Here is an 18,012-nt window from a genome sequence, read left to right on the forward strand (position 1 = left end):
GAGGCTGCAAAACCAGGCAGTGTTTATAGACTGTCACACTGCTAAACTGCCTGTAAAGAAACCCAGTGGGGAATATCATCCAGTTCAGAATCTCTGAACTATCAATGCCACCTCAGTCTTCTGCAACTCACAGCCTGCTGGTACACCTGCCTGGACTTAGAATGTCTTCTTTTGCCTTTGGTTTGTTCCTGTCAGCCATCCCCTATTTACCGTTAAATGAAAAGACCCCAGTTTTGGACTCAAAAGTCAACTGATCTGGACTCAACCTCCCAGAGGTTCAAATACTTTGGAGAAGCCCTCACAGAGCTGGCATCACTAGTTTCCCAGCACAAAATATCACTGTGCTTCTGATTAATGACATCCAAGCTGCCTGCTGGAAAGATACAAAAGTATCTTGCAGAAACTGGTTACAAGAAAGAAGCTCTGCAAATTTCTTGGAGATGCTGGCTTCTATAGAATCTGAATCTTTGAGTTCACAAAAGCAATGATGCTTACTCAGACTATTAGCCCCTGTGAGTGCCCAGTGACCTACCTGTGCAAATACTTGGATCCAGTTGCTAAGGGCTGCCTCCCCCTTGCCTTTGTGCTCTAGTAACCATTATCCTTCTGACAGAAAAAACTGACAAGCTCACCTTAGGCTGAGGCCTAACTGCCCTGGTGTCACATGCTGTACTAGACCTCCTGAATAACAGTGGACCATTCAGGCCTGCACCAAGGCCTCCACTAAGCTGGACCCACCAGACCATGACTGCCTTGTACTGATTGATGAACTCTTCTCAAGCTGACCAGCCTTAAAAATGAACCCCCTCACAGAGGCTGAGTACACCTTGTTTACATATAAAAGCAGCTCTTTTAGGAATGGAGTCTGACAGGCTAGATATGCTGTGGTCACCTTAGACAAAGCTATTTTGGCCAAAGCTATCCTGCAGGAAATCGGCCACCAACAACCCCAAACATGCATTCAGAACAAATCCAGTCCAGAGGCCTAAGCCCCCTTCAAGGATCCAGTTGACTAAAACATCAACCCCAGGCACAAAAAACTACCTGGTACTCCCAGAAGATAGCCAGACCTTCCCCCACTATATGTTCTGCAAGCTCAAGCTGCAGCACTAACACCTGTATCCCTGAAGCCATCTCATCCTTTAGCATCTGTGTCATTAGCTTTGACCTAAAGATATACAAACAGACTTACTGCTTGTGTACACCTTCCTGGGCTGACCCAAGGCATTCCCTAACTGAGCTGAGAGAGCAATGAAAGTTTATAGGATCTTGCTGTGAAAAATCATCTCTAGATATGACCTGCCTTTGACCATTGGCAGCAACAAGAAGCCTGCATTTGTAGCAGGGGTAAAAAACTAGATTAAATAAGAACTACATACATACAGCATAGAGGTCACAAAGCTCTAGAAAAGTTAAAAAAAAACAGCTTATAACCAGCTCCATAAAAATTTAGCTGTACCTGTAGACTCCCTTGCACACATCATATTTACAGCTGTTAAAGTTTCAAAAATCCAGCCTTAGATCCACCATTGCAGAGTCCTGCTGATTTTCTGGAAAATTATCTGGAGTTCACTCTGAAGAGACAATGCACTCCAACCCTGCTCTGGTCACCCCAGATGCTGACCAGTCCATGTATGGCTGAAGCCTGAGGGCACCATTCATAGGATTTCTCCATACCTATTTCTCTTGATTTTTGTGCCTTTCAGGCTGCTTACTCCAGTCTTTGCTTCCCCCCACCCCCTCCTAGCTGTGGTTTTTGACTTAGCTCTATGGACAATTAGTCAAACATCCAAGGCACATCTGACACTCAGATTAACTCCTTCACTCCTTTACCAGAGTAGTGTTGCATAACAGACAGGCCTAAATTATGTCTCTTCCTAAAAGCAAGTTAGGGAAAAATTCTAATAAGACAATATTGGGGACCTTGGCTAGGGCCCATCCTAGGATAACTGATAGCCCTAATGTTACTGCTTCTAGTTGAGCCTTGTCTCAGAAGATCACATGTAACATGCCCAGCAAAGATTGCTGGGGAAACTAAAAGAGGGGGAAAGTGTAGCAAAAACCACACCCCTTCCCCAACCAGTATACTTCCCTTTGTTAGTTGCCCAGGTAACAGTTCTGGTTACAGGTCCTGTTACAGTTCCTCTTACTTTTGTTTCTTAGAAAGGGCTGGTCACTCTTGTGCATAGCTGGTCACTATGATGCATATTGTAATAACAAATCAAAGACAGCTACGTACTCTGTCTTTGTACTTCTTCTTGTAGCCCCCATAAAAACCCCTCTCCCTGAGCCTTCAGGGCCTGATAATTTTGGAATGATTCCAATCAGTGCCAAGTGACATAAAACAAACCTGTCTCCAAATCCTGGGTGTTGTTTTGGTGTTTTTGCTTGATGTAGCAATACAAGCTTCAGAGCAGAGTGCCTGGTCCATTTGGTGGAGGCAGGGACTATTTCTCCATAGAGGTGCTGCTGCAGATGAGACTTGAAAATTCCTTGATTTATTTACTTAAAAGAGAAAGTACTAGGCAAATATTCTTATACTCAAAGCTAAGGGTATAAAGATGAACATGAAAGACAGATCTCTGAGTCTGTAGTGGAGCAGGGAAAGCAGTCCAAGAAGGGGAGATGACCAGGTACATTCACAGCCTGTGAGACAGCAGGGTGTTGAGTGTGAAGCGAGCTCTTCCACTTAGAGGCATAACAGGGCAAAGTGGAATATGTGAGACTGGAGAGGAGATGATACCTGCATATGCCTTATTTTGAGGCTGAAAAGAGGCACAAAACTGACAGCTATACTAAAGTTCTATTTAACTTGCTATGTAGAAGGCTGCTAACTATGCAGAGGATCCAAATTTTAGGGTTGCAGATAATTATCACAGAGTGGTTACTGAGATAGTTAAGTTTATAGGCAAAAATGATGGTATCTCTGAAAGAGGCATTAATTTCCAGTTTAAAAGTCAGTACTTTCACCTGTGTGAAGTGATGCCAATAGCAAGACAATTTAGTTTTCTTTTTGGGGAGATGCATGCAGTGGAAAGTAGACAAGAGGCAATGTTGCCTTGGATGTGGTTTGAGCATGACTCCCAAAGGTTCGTGTGTTGGGAGCATGGCCCTCTGTGGTGATGTTGGAGCTGGTGGGACATTTAAGAGGTGGGACCTAGTTGGGGATGGCAGGTCATTGGGGACATTGTCCTTGGAAGGGATTAATTCTGGTCTCATAGAGTACAGTAATTCCTAAGAAAGCTGGTTGTTATAAAAGGGTAAGCCTGATTCCTGAATTTCTCTGGCTTCTTGACTCACCATGTGATTGTTTCCTTTAGCACTCCCACTGTGATGCCATCTATTATGTTGTCAGAAAGACCTTTGACAGGATGATAGTGCCAAATTTCTGCACCTATTAAACTGTGAGTCAAATAGATTTCTTTTTACAGATTACCCAGCATCAGGTATTTTGTGATAACAGCAGAATAATGGACTAATACACTCTAGGAATTTTGTTTAAGAGCTTACATATCTATGCCTTGGGTAAAGAGGCCAAAGCTCTGATTCATGTTTCCACTGAAATAGGGCACAGACAGCTCTCCCTTTCCACAGTAGTGCAGAATCATGAAAATTGATGTGCAAGCTTAAACCTTGCAAAATGCTCTTAATAATCAATGGGAGTCATCCAAATTGTTCAGCGACTTTTAAATATTTTCATCAAAAATGTCAAAACTATCTTCTTGTCAGTTATAAATATTTAGGAAAATGGTAAATAGTAAAATTAATATTTGTTGTATAACTTAAACTATTGGAAACTTTGAAAATTACCATCTGTGAAGAAACCCTATCAAGGATAGTTTCTACAGTCAGGTCTTCTTCTAGTCACACACTCTATGGCATGGAACAATATCTTTTCTATGCATTGAAGAATTGTCATACTCTTTTTGAAGTTTAAATCAGTTTCCTAGGTTTTATACTTCATGCTTTAATGCAAAGTATCTCTGAGAATTCCTTTAATGTAATTAAAAGTTTTTGGTCTCTTCCTCCATGAATTTCATGGAGGAAGACCTCTGCATGTTTGTGTCACAATCATTTTCCTCACTTATATATTAAAGTTCACTTTCACTAAGTTTGTTTGTCTTTAGAATGATGGTGATGCCCACATACCCACTGTTAATTATTTCTTCTCTAACTCTATTTATGTTTGATTGGAGATTTACTTCCAGCTCTATTCCTTTTTGATTTTCTGATGCACTTTTGTTTTCAGTGGTCATTTCCATCTTTAATTATCCATTTCTGTATGTATACTTTGCTATCCATGTATGACCTGAGTAACACATACGCAAGTCAATGGTAGACCAGTAAAGAGGTGAAATGACTGGTCACTGATTGTGGTGGGCATCACTGCTCAGTGATCGAGGACCGATGATCTGGGAACAAAGTTTGTACTTTATGCAATTGCTCCTGGTTAATGTACATTTACTTTATGTTGTCAAGGGACTGGTGTTATTTAACCAAAACCTGATGATGGAAATTTATATATATTAGAATTATACAGAACATGGGCCACCTATAAATAAGATTGCAGTATCTGGATGGATTCTATTTACCAACATTTCACAATAACTTAATCATTCAATAAGGGCACATATATTATCATACTAACACAAATTTTAAGTTTGTTTGCAAAAGCTATTATTACTGACCAAGTTTTATTAGGTTAATATTTGCCAAAATTTCTCCCCAAGTTCTTTCTCTCCATCAAACATTATCCCAACAATGTTTCTCCCCATACTCTTAATTTTAAAAAGGAGGTGAAATAAAAGATGCAACCTTCGATTATATATTTAATTTTTGTGTTAATTTATCCCTAATTGCACTTGCTGCCAGTTGTGTTCTTCTAGGTATAACTTATTTAGACTTCAGCCTTTCACACAAAGCCTTTGTTTCCTTCTGCCAGTGATATTAAGGTACCTTTGTAAACTCTTGTCAGGTGCAGGATGCTCTGTGGATTACAGACTGAGATGCTGAGACCATTCTGCTCAAGGGCCATCTGCTGCTGGCTGCACAGATCCGGTGAGCTCAGACAATCTTTGCTTGGCCTGATTCTCAGTGGTGATGCTTTGGGTGTGTTTTGCAAGTTTAGTCATCTGCCTATTTCCTCCTCCATCCCTTTTGCTGTCTGGAGATGTAAGAGTGGAGTAGCTGCCAGGATGGAAGCCATGAGCCTTCAGGAAGAGGCTGTTGTCATTTTGTCTGCTTGAAATCCAGATCCTAAAGCAACAGTAAATCTGTAGGAAAGCAAGGTTAAGTTGTCCCTCAGTAAGGATATTGATATCAGGTAAAAAGAGGAAGTTTTCTAAGTGAAATTTTATTGTAGAAATTGCTAACAACTAAGTTGTGAGGTGAATAACTTTAAGTCCTGGGTGTGCAGTCTTTTAGACCTCCTAAGCCCTTGGAGAATGGCCATCTCCTGCTTCTGCATTTTGTAGCTAATGGAACATTGTTCTGGATCTGACTGGTTTGGTTCTCATTCTCAATTCTTCCTTCAACTGTAAATGTAAGCATCTTCTCCTTTACTTGCAGCTGCAAAAATTTAAAGCAGAAATTCATATAAAAAATTTCAGGTCTGCTTAAACTCTTTAGTTTTTACCACTACCTGAATTTCCTGGTTTTAATCCACCTCTTTGCAAGGAAAGAGTAGCATACTTTTTGAGAGATAAATTTATAATTACTGAGGGGCCAATCTATATTTCCAGAAAAATGACAGTTCTTACCCTATCTTAAAATGTCAAAATCACTGATTATAAATTAGGAATTAAAGTATAGGCATTGTGAAGGTGCTGGCCAGAGATATATATGAGATGGATATGCAGAGATTAGAGAATTTTGGAGACACACACCCAAAACCTCCTGCTATGCATGGTTCGAGATGAAAAGATAGTCTACAGGGCCATGAGTCCAAGTAGGATCAAAACACATTGCCTTAAGGATTGAATGTCCTGGCCCTCATCCTCCCCATACTCTAATCTATCACACAGATTGGCCCTAAGGTCAGTCATGTAACAGGCTACCAGTACCTTCCCCTGTCCCTTACATGAATTCCTGTACAGATGTCATCCTTCTTTTATCCTCTATCCTTGCTTCCTGGTTCTAGTAAAAAGCCACAGATGCTTCAGTTCAAGTCTGTGTTTATGAAACTCTTACAATGAGGGATTTCAGTTAAGGCTAGTCCTTCTGGGCCTTCTTGGAGTTTGAACTGAACACTGACTTTGAGTAAACTTTCATCCTTTGCACCACGCCTCAGTCATGAACTGTGACAAATGGTACCCATGTGAGGAATAATTTGGTGCAACTCAGCACAGAGGACTAACCTCCCAAAGCCTGGAAAAGGAACAAGGACCTACTCTTCATTCTGGTAAGAGGATAAAGGCAGCCATGGAATAGCCTGGCATGCCTTGGCAAGGTCACAGGTTGGGATTATCAGCCCAGAGGTATTTTAACTGTCTAATTGCTAAGTAAGTAGGGGCAGTTCATTTGTTTTTCTCTTTGCTCTTTTACTTCCATTCATAATATTATTGACATGTGAGATTAGGGCATAGCAAAGCTGGCTAGGGAAGTAGGCATGACCTGTTAAGTACAAGATCCTGGAACATATGCACAGAACAGAAAGTAAAAATAGGAAAAAATAGGAAAAGAAAAAAACAATAATAGGATAATCATTGGAAAAGAAAAAGAAAATAAAAATAGGAAAAATAGAAACAAAGGAAAATAAAAATAGAAAAAGGAAAGGAAACTAAAAATAGGAAAAAATAGAAGGAAAGGAAAGAAAACATTGAAAAATAAGAAAAGAAAAGGAAAATCAAAACAAAAACAGGAAAAAAGCTAAAGAGAACAAAAGTCAAGCCAGTAAGTTTTGCTGAACTGGGACAAATTTATCAGGAAAAAGGAACCCCCATCAGTACTTCCTACACAGTCTTAAGCATACACATATATAAGCCTCAAAGTATAAAGCTTAAAGGAGCATCTCCACTTTGTCCTATAATTTTCCCTCTCTCTCTCTCTCTCTCTCTCTCTCTCTCTCTTTCACTCTCTCTCAGAAAGTTGAAAGACAGTCATTCAGGTTTTTTGATTAGTGGTTTAATTTTCTCCTTAACAATGCAATGGAAGTCAATCATAGCTTTTGTCTTTGGAGGCAAGTTTCATTAAGGACTGGCGATCCACCCTAGGAAAGTTTTGGTCTTTGTTGTTTTTGTGCCCTTGAGATGGTTGGGATTTAGTTCTTGTGCCCCACGGCAGTTTTCTTCCCTGTGGCTGCAGTGTTCTGGGACCAGGTTTCTGGGGTGGTGGGTTTCCCCTTCCCTGTGCTACTTTCAGAGTGAAGCTGACCTTCACATATTCTTAAAAAATTGGTGTGGATTTGACCCTCGGACTCTGGAAGAATAAATGTAAATGTTTTAGTCCAAATTTATCAGCCTTTCTACCCTTAGGCAGAGCTGGAAATTTACTCCTCTCACTTCCCTTGCCTTTCAGGAGTGCTGCCCCAGGAGGTAAACTGACTGGTTTTTACAGAACAGATAAGCTCACTGATTAAATACAAAATATTTCTAGGGATCCTTTTGAGTTTATTGACAGTTTTGAATGGAAATAGATCTATTTCAATAAGATAAATAATCAGTTTAAGTCCCTTCTTAATAACAGTCTTCACTTTCACATATGTAAAAGGGTTTTTTTTCCCTCTGACTCTTATTACAAGAGATCTTTGCTAATTGATGACCTATGGGAAAAGTTCCGACCAGTCTGCTTACAGTTACAAACTTAAAAAATAAAAAGATTACTGTAGTTCAAGTTGGCCAATATATCTAAGAGCATTTAAACTCTGGTTTAAAGGGAACTGTTCTGTGTGTTTTTATATTTATCCTCTGTCTGTTTAATATGTTAATAACCAGTTAAAGCACCTTTAGCTGCCTTGTCTAAGAAACATTCTTTGAGCTCAACAATTTATTTTTTATGTTTTGGTTCTTTTTGAGACTTCCATGGAAAAATCATCTTGCTCATAACCGAAAAAGTTGGGGACACCATAATCTGATGGGGTTACAGCCCAACTCAGCCTGAAATTATAGTTTACCTTTTAATTATGTCAGCAGCCCTGCCTTACGTTATTCTGGGCTTGCTGGACCTTTATTACGTCTTTCTTCTGGCACCTAGTTACATCCCCTTAAAAAAGCCGCATAGCATTTAGCTATTCCTTTCTTTCCTTGCATTGTCAGAACGGGCAGCTATCCCCACACAGATAAGCTCACGGGGATTGCTATGATACCTTTGATCGTGTCATGAGCTGAAGATCCTGTTCATATATTTTGGCCCACACCAAGGAGGAAACTATTTTCACTGTTTGCAATTCATCCGCTCTCAATATTACCTTACCTGCAAACTCTACAGGGCTCACCCCATGGGTCAATAATAATAATATTTCTCAATTAAATTTTAGTCATATTAGGGTTAGAAGAAGGGCTAAAGCCTGGCTCCACAACAACCTTACACATGATTGGGTGAGGGACTCTGCTCTTAAATTACCTCAGCACTTGAACATCTCAGGCAAAGTGGTTTTGGGCCATTATAGCAGTGATACCGCTGGCAGCTATGGCAGCCACACGTCTAACTCATCCCTTCCAAACTGCCCAAACCATGGATGGCTATTTTCCAAATGTATTTCTGACCTCTTCACTCAAACCCTATATTGATAAGGAAACTATAGAAACACTTGGTGTCCCTGAGGCAGCTGTTGGATGGCCCAGCAAACATCAACAAAGTCTTTGCACACATAGCAGGATCAGCTGTGATGCTTGTTACCATTCCATGTGCATTACTTCTATTATTACATTCAATCATTCTGAATCTTGAGGTGAAGTCCAGGATATGTTCCATGGTGCTTTACATGCTTATCTCAATGGAGAGATTTCTACTCTCCAATGCTGGCTACAGGTCCTGCTACATAAACTTCAACTGGAAACTCGCATATTACTTTGGATCACCTTAATGATATTGCCTATTGGCTGAATCCCAAAAGTTAGTTTTTTAGTCTCAGCCTTCATATTTGGATTCTCATAGCTATTGGAATAAATTGCTTTTTGTTCTCCCTTCCAGTCCTAAGAGCCCTTTGTATATTATTTTAGCAGATGCTATGTGCTGAAGCCATGATGACTTGTTTCCAACAAGCCCAATATTCCTCCTATCTTCAAGCTGTTCCTCCTTCTCAAATCCATGTATAAAACAGAAAAGGGGGATATGTGTGGGTGTTGGCTGGAAGTATATATGAGACAGATATGCACAGATTAGGGAAGTTTGGAGACACACACCCAAAACCTCCTGCAATGCATACTTAGAGATGAGAAGATAGCCTGCAAGGCCACAAGTCCAAGTAGGGTCAAAACACATTGCCTTAAGGAATGAATGTCCTGGCCCTCATCCTCCCCATACTCTGATCTATCACGCAGATTGGCCCTAAAGTCAGGCATGTAACAGACCACTCTGACCTTCCTCGGTCCTTTGCCTGTCCCTTACATGAATTCCTGTACAGATGTCACCCTTCTTTTGTCTTTTATCCCTGCTTCATGCTTCTATCAATAAAAAGCCACAGATGCTTCTGTTTGAGGCTGTGTTTATGAGATACTTACACTGAGGGTTCTCAGTTAAAGGTTGCCCCTCTGGGCCTTCTTGCAGTTTGAACTGGACACTGACCTTGAGTGATCTTTCATCCTTTGCGCTGTGCCATGGTCATGAGCTGCAGTAGGGAATCAGATTCATTTAGTCTTCCACGCAAGTCCTCTAGATCTTAAGCAATATTTCTCAAACAAGAATTGGCCCCTCAGTTTTATAGACGGAAACATAAGAACAGTTTGTTTATTCTTGACATAATTAGAGGTAATTTAGCTCTAAAGATTATATTTATAATTGATGCAACAAAACAAACAAACAGTAAAACAAAAAACCAGAAAAGAAGTAGCCAGAAATCTACATAGCAAATGTAGACTTTAGTTTTTAGATCCTCATAATTAGTTGCTGCCTTGTTACCTAATTATTGCCAATCTCAGGTCATATATTCAGAGCACTGGCATAGATTTTAAAAGACCTGGCTACTAGTTCCAGGGTTAGCACTGACACTGTGAATTTAATCAAGTACTTAATCTTTGCATTTTCTTACCTCGTAATGATGTTCCATCTCTGTTAATTCTTCAGTTGTACTTGCTTTGTTTCATTAATCACTAAGTGTTTACTGGACAATGTAAAGTATAAAACATTCTACCATGGCAAGAAGTTCTATTGCATAATTGCTGACCTAAAGGTAAACTTCTCTTGGGGTCTAGCTGAATTCTGAGTATGTAACAAAGCCTTTGAGACTCTTGTTTCTTACTACCTTGCAACTATTTTTTTCTATTATGTTCTCTGCACTATTAGACGAGTGAGGTGGCCAGAACTACTTTAAGCTCTTCTCTTGTTCAATTTGTTTAAATCTAGCACAAAAGAAGTTTTCTTCCTATGAACTTCTGTATAAAATGCTGGTACTCACATTGGTAGGACCAGCTCAGATCACATGGATTTCACTGTTTCAAGCTCAGTCACGTGCTTTTGCCCAAGGGAACACAAAAGAATTGAAAGTATAAGAATGCAGAAGAGAAAATACAGAGGTTCTAACAAATGCAAGCAGATTAAATACAAAATCTCAAAAGTGTTTTTCTGTAGGGTGTCAAACTCTATACTACAATTAAGAAAAATGCCTGAAACAAAATTACTTAGAGATGTTTAAAAAAGATGGGCAATGATTAGTCATGGAAACAAAAATGAAGTGATAATATTAATTTCAGGCAAGATAAATTTCAAAACAAAAACATGAGGACAGTGTCATTTTCAACAAAAGGTACGATCTATAATGGAGATGCAATATTAGTGCAAACTTTTATAAACTTTAACTATACACTTGAAACATGTAAAACAACTTCTAGTGGAAATATAAGGAAAAATTGATGACACCCAAATGTAGAGTTTAACTTACCTCTGTCTGTGTTTAACAGATCCAATCGACAAGAGTTTAGTTAAAACAAATGACATAATTTGCAAGATGAACCCAATAGATACAAATTACTTACAACGCAAACAATTCACACTTTTAAAAAATAGTATTCACTGAACACTTAAAATAACTAATCAGATGATTGAGCAATAAGAACATGTAAATCTATTTTGCAAAGCATAGATTATATGGGTTATATTGTATTATTCCTTTTAGTAAAACTAGAAATGAATAGCAAAGATTTAAACAATAACCAAAATCTTTATATGCCCCCCAAAATTAAAAAAAATACCAAGTCAAAACACCATCCTTAACTCTTGTATTTACTAGCATTTTTATCTCAACCTTTGGTTTGTAAGGAAGTGAGACTTATGTAAATTACCTCGTAAAAAGCAGGCATATTACTAAGCTACATAAATTGGAGCATCAACAGAAATGTCATTAGTGTCAATGGAGGAGCCTCGTTCTCCTCTCTCTCAGAGAAATGTATTTCTCCACCACTTCTGTCCCCTGCCCTTGGGATCCTTGCTACAGGACAAAAATGTTAGTCAGACTAATGGTGATACATGATGTATTTTATTTCTTATCTCAAATGAAGACATTTGCTTGCTGGTTTTATGTGTGACTTGGTTAGGATAAGACAGCATGCTGTGACCAGGAAACTCCAAGGTGAGAAAAATGGAATGTTGGAGAATTTATATGAGTTACAGCCTATGTCAGCCTTCTCAGCAGCTACTGACCTTCCCCAGTTGTACTGAGACCGCATAGGATCCTGTTCAAACTACTGTGTCAGGGAGGTGCCTATACCTGCCCATTGCATAGAGTTAAATTTTAAAAGTAACTTTTAGTTCTTAAAAACATAATCTTTTTTTTTTTTTTTTTTTTTTTTGAGACAAGGTCTTGCTATGCAGTTCAGGCTGGCCTTGAGCTCACTTTGCAGCCCAGGCAGGCCTCAAACTCACAGCAATGCTCCTGCTGCATCCTCCCAAGTCCTGGGATTCAAGGTGTGTGCCACCATGCCCAAATTTAAAGAGATAATCTTGAGTTATCTTGAAAATAACAGATTGTCGTATTTCCCCTGCTGTCAAGTAAAAGGGGTATTATTGGGTTTTGTTAAATTGAAAAAGTAGAAGGAAAAAATAACCAACTTCTATTTTCACTTTATCCTTGCTTTGATATAAAAATCTCACTAATTACTGCTCTAAACCTCAGTTTCTGGCTGGACCAGTGCAGGCTGGGCATGTAGTTCGTGGCTTTCCTTTGTGCATTTGAGGCTGTGAAAGAATGAATGAAAGAAATCACCGTGTCCCTGAGCTTGCTCAATCCAATGTCAACGACTGCCACTTGGTGGCAGCAGTTGGTTCAGCCCAGGATGAGGAGTCAGATCACGCCTGCGAGTTACCTCCTGAAGTTCAGAAATCTATATTATAAATACAGCTTATGTATATTCCACATGATTTAATCTGACAGACTAATAGACTTTGTAACAAAACAGGCATAGGCGGTAGAAATGGGTGAGACTCTATTAAAAAAATCCCTCACTGCCAGGGATGTAGCTCAGCAGCACAGCGCCTGCCTGGCAAGCATGAGGACCCGAGTTCGATTTCTGGGGCCAAAACAACCCTCCCAAAAAACAAAATAACAAACAAACAAAACCAACCCAAAACAAAACAACAACAAAAAAACTGCTACAGCAAGCAGAAAAAAAATCCCTCACTAACAAGGGCTTTGGTTTGAGGTCTCATTTGATAGGCTCTGTTTTATTAATTCATTATCATCACCAGTTCTGTTCAATAAATGTCTCAGCAAATGTTTCTCTGTGTTCTGTCAGCTCCTGGAGAGTAGTAGATTTGCATGTTAAAGAGGTCATATGAAGCTAGGCGTGTACCGTGGCACAGACCTGTAATCCCAGCACTCTGGGAGGCTGAGACAGGAGGATCAGTACAGCCCAGCTTGGAAGTTTAGCAATTTACCACAACCCTGTCTCAAAATAAAAAAATCAAACAGCAAAGCTGGGTGTGGTGGTGCACAAGTGTAATCCCAGCACTTAACCCAGAGTTTGAGGCCAGCTATGTAGTGAATTCAAGGCCAGCCTGAACTACATAGTGAGACTCTGGCTCAATAAAATCAAAACCAAAATCAAAAATCAAACAAACCCACAAAAGACCCAAAATAAAAACTTAAAGAAGAGCTACGGGTGTAGTTGAGTCTAAGGGCCTGGGTTCAATTTGCAGTACCACAACACACACACAAATAAACAAACACCCCAAACTCCAAACCAAAAACCAAAACCAAGACAAACAAACAAACAAACAAACAAACAAAAACTCAGCAAATCCCAGAGGCTAAAATATTTGCTCATGGGTAAGAAAATAGCTGCAACAGTTTTGCAATTCTGCCAAAAATGAAGCTGAATGGTGAAGTGGCAGGTGGAGAGAGGACATTGCAAGTTGCTAATTTCTTTGTGCAGTAACAAGGGACCTGGGAACAAGTTGTGTCTCCCCTGCGTTGGCTCTCTTGGTATCATTCTGACTGAGGGATTTGGAGATGTCATCTCACCTTACATACTGCAGCTGGATGAATCCATCTACTCATAGAATGCAGATACAGGTGTGTAGTACGAACTATTAGAATTAGGTAAGGAGAAAAGTCTACCCCATGAGTGATTGGCAGGCTGAATAATGGACCTCCTGGCTCAACCCCCAGAACCTGTGAGTAATATATGTTTCTTTATATGGCAATGGGGTCACTGTCGGTGTGATTAAATTAAGGATCTTGAGATGAGGAGGTTATCCTGAAATATCCTAATGGGTTCAAAGTAGCCATCAGGGTCTTTATGAGAAAAAGAAGAGGCCAGAGTGATCTGGGGCAATGGGCCTAAGAGAGGGGCCACCTCCAGACAGTGGACCAAGCCTGGATTCTCTGCTGCTTGGCTTAGCCAATCCACTGTGAACCCCGACTTCCAGTACCGTAAGATAATAAATCTGTGATGTTTTAAGCTACCAAGTTTGTGGTAATTTGTTATAAAAGTGATAGGAAGCAACTACATAGCTATTTAACAGTACTTATTTCTTCCAACTTTCCTTCACTTTTGAAATAATATTTATAGAATGTCTATGTGCTAAGCATTGGGAGCTATCTCAGCGAACAAAATACTGACCTGGGCTTCTAGTACTTTATGAGGAATTGTTATCATAGAGGGGCTCTATTTAAAATACGATGAATTGCTAGACTAGGAGAAGTTGAAAGTGCTGTGAATAACTCCTTACTTTAGTTGAATCTTTGGTGTATGACACTTTTGAGTTCCCACTAGCCTAACCCTGTTTTCTAATAATAACTTGAAAATTCAACAAATCGTTTATACTGGAAAAATCATTGCTGATATATGTTTTAAACATATTTGCAGCACCTATCCACTACTCAGACTCCCAGTTCTAAGGTCTCTTCTTACCATAGCTCCACCATGATCTGTCTTTACACGTACATTCCCAATGTGTGTGCTTGTAGCACTCAACAACCGAGAAGCTTTTGGGAAGATGAACCTCATTCTAGGTTAAGTCAGTGTTTAGACTTACTGGACATCTACCTGGGAAGGCAATCTTCAAGGAATACAGTCATGACTAGAATGCAGGGGGTAGAAAGAAAAGCTTCAAAGGAACTCTATATGTTTGAACAGGGAGGTTTAGAAGAAGCTGTCATGGGTGAGCGATAGGACCGCTTGATTCAGTAACAAGTTACAGCCTGGCTGGGGGTTCAGATGCTTTGATTGAGTCCTACCCTCTCCTACAGGGTCTTGGGTCAGTCTTGTTTCGAAGACCAAGGGAGGTAAAAAAGGCCCACATTCTGCCTTCCGACCTGAGGGTAGTTTTCCTGATATTTCTGTGTGTGGCTTGATTCAGAGATGATGAAAAAACGGTTTTAACTAATCTTTATCCCGATGCCATGGGATATATTAGCTAGAAGCTGGCTATTAAGAAACAATCTTGATTAAAATGGTCCCAATTACTATTTCATTTGCTAGAAGAGAGAAATAGGTATTTTAAACTTTGAAATTCTTAGGAATAGAGATATCTCAAGCTGATAAAATAGCTCAATAGGTGAGACAAATATGGAGAACTTTGGTTAAGATGAAGACCCGAAAGGTATGAGAATGGAGCTGTTGGTTTCCTCAATTAAACGAGTGCCTGAGGGGCAGAACATAGAGGGACAGAAAGGAAGAAAAATGAAACTTTGAATTTTAGCTTTTAATTTTTGAAACTATACCTAATTCATTCAACACTCTGTGATCACATGTGCCAAGCATATACCTGGAGGGTTGGAGTTAAAAAAAAAAGGTAAAGAAAAGAAAGAAAGAAAACTCTTCCTTTTGAGACTCTTGCCTCTTTTGACCAGGTGATTTCTGCATTAAAAATGATAGAATATTGGCAAGTACATTATACTCAGAATACAGTTTCTTCCAGGCAGCTGGGATCCTTCTGATCAACTCACTTCGATGCTCCTCGCTTGACAGCTGAGCTGTACCTTGTTCTAACTTCAGCTGTCCTTGTGTTTTGCTTCTCATTGCCTGCTGCTTCCCATTGCCTGCATTTTCAGCGATGCCAAAGATTCACTCCTATGCTTACCAGACTCTGCTTGCCCTTCTTTTTATCAAATACCTCTTAGAATGCCCTCTTCCTGTCTTGAAATGAGATTTTCAAAAACAATGCAATCTGTCTAGATACGCTAACTGAAAAACAGCAATAACAACAATATAATGCAAGATAGTGATCTGGTTGAGGACCGGAAGCCTGAAGCCAGTCTGGATTTGAATCCAAGCTCTGCCATTTCCTAGCCACGGGACCTTAGGCAAATTACTTGGCCTCCCAGCTTTATCTACTCTTCGATGTATTTGGGAAGTATGTACTACAACTTTACTCTGCCTCACTCTCCTCATCTCTGAAAATGGGGTAGTAGCACTTTCAGCCCCAAGGAGTTACTGTGAAGATCAAGTAGCTTTATGTACATGCCTTAAGATATACCCGAATCAGGTGTCCTGACACATCCCTGGAACCCCAGTGCTCTCAAGGATCAAAAGTAAGTTCTAGTCCAGCCTGAGCAACTCAGAAACTTATTGAGACCCTATTTCAAAATTAAAAATGGAAAAGGCTGGGAAGGTAGTAATGGAAGCTCGGTGTGAAGGGCCTGGATTTGATCTTTAGTACCACAAAATAAGAAAAGCATGGCACGCAGTAAATACTCCATTAGTTCTCAATTAGCTAAGAAAAAAAGAAAAAAAGAAAAAATACATGTTTTAAGACATAAGTGCTCAGGTATGGTTACATGAGAAAAACAAACAGAGTAGTCATATTCCAATTCATAATGAATAAATTTTGATTTTAGCTAAGTAAGACAATGTTCAATTACTGTTGATTTTTCTAAATAATGTTTGAAGTAACACAAATAATCATATTCAGATACATGTGTCAAATCACAGCGAATGTGACAGCTCCCCATGCAGACTGATACATAAGCAGAGCTGTGGTGCTAACTGAATTTTCTTCTTTCTTTCTCTCTCTCTCTCTGTGTGTTTTTGAGACAGCGTATTGCATGCAGCTCAGGCTGGCCTTGAACTCACTGTGTAGCCCAGGCTGACCTCACATTCATGGTGATCATCCAGCCTCAGGCTCCTGAGTGCTGGGATTACAGGCATGTGCCACCATGTTCGCTCTGACTGAATTTCTGAAATGGTGACAAAGTCTTTGTAAATTTCCATACAAAACAAATTGTTAGAGGACATTTCTTTTCTTTTTTGCAGTACTGAGAATTGAACACATGTCCTCATACCTACTAGGCTAGAAATCTATCATTGAGCTATCTCCTTAGACCTTTTAATTTTTTAAAATTTTGCAACAGGGTCTCTAAGTTACCGAGGCTGGCCTCACACTTGGCGTCCTTTACCTCAGTCTCAGAGTAGCTTTAAAAGTAGTCATACATCGTCCTGAGGCAATGTACAGTAAAAGCATGAAAATATTACTTTGTTTTTAGTCTCAACTAGTAACACCTTGAATGCTATTAATATTGTATAGGATATCTATCTCTCTATCTATCATCTCTCATCTATGTCTCATCTATCTGTTGCCCCTTAAGAAACTGTTCCAGCCCAACAGTGAGAACCATGGAGTTAATCATCAACTCATCAATCTCCTCAGCTTTCATTCACTTCAGGGTCTGTCATCCCCACCTTATCTCCACCCATCAAGGTCTTACTGTGCTTTAATGACCAAGGTATGTGCCGAGTCTATCCACCATGGTGTTCATTCAACCAGGTTCCTGCCCGCCACCCTGGCTTTCCTTGCCCTTTTATTCAGTCTCAGTCACGTGGCACTAGTCACATGTTGTGCCCTGTTCTCTTGGTCTGCTAAATAGTCTGCACCCCCTTTCTGCCTAGCTGCGAAGCCCTCAGGTTCTAGCCCACACTCCATAAAAACAGCAAAGAGTAAATAAGGTAGGAAAGGGTTTTATATGTGATTATCAAAAAGCTGAAAGTTTCAGTCAGAAATTAGAGATGTTGTCAAGTATGTTGGAGACAATTTTTTTTCCAGAAATTTGAGCATTGATTTATTTTCAGGCATAATGCTAAAATTTTTACTTCGTTGATTTGTAATGTTGAGACTCAGAAAGCTACTGTAGTCATTTTTATACATGTCTTACCCACATTCTACCAAATCAGTGATACCCCTGTATATTGTATTGTTCAAAACGTGAGTATAAAATGATTTGCTTGCTTTTGGGATTAGAACCAAAGCAAGGTGAAAAATATGTGTTTGGTAAAGTTCAATAGCAAAGCTTAAAGGCTGCCTCCCCCAGAGGGATTGGCAGTGCAAGAGAAGGAAATGCCTTAAAAAGGAAGAAATAAAACTGTAATTCTGACATTTCTGGCACCAGAGAGTCGGGGATGTTTTACAGATGGTGTTAGAATA

The sequence above is a fragment of the Chinchilla lanigera genome, unplaced genomic scaffold (assembly GCF_000276665.1).
Source record: "Chinchilla lanigera isolate Chin_1 unplaced genomic scaffold, ChiLan1.0 scaffold00038, whole genome shotgun sequence".
Lineage (NCBI taxonomy): Eukaryota > Metazoa > Chordata > Mammalia > Rodentia > Chinchillidae > Chinchilla > Chinchilla lanigera.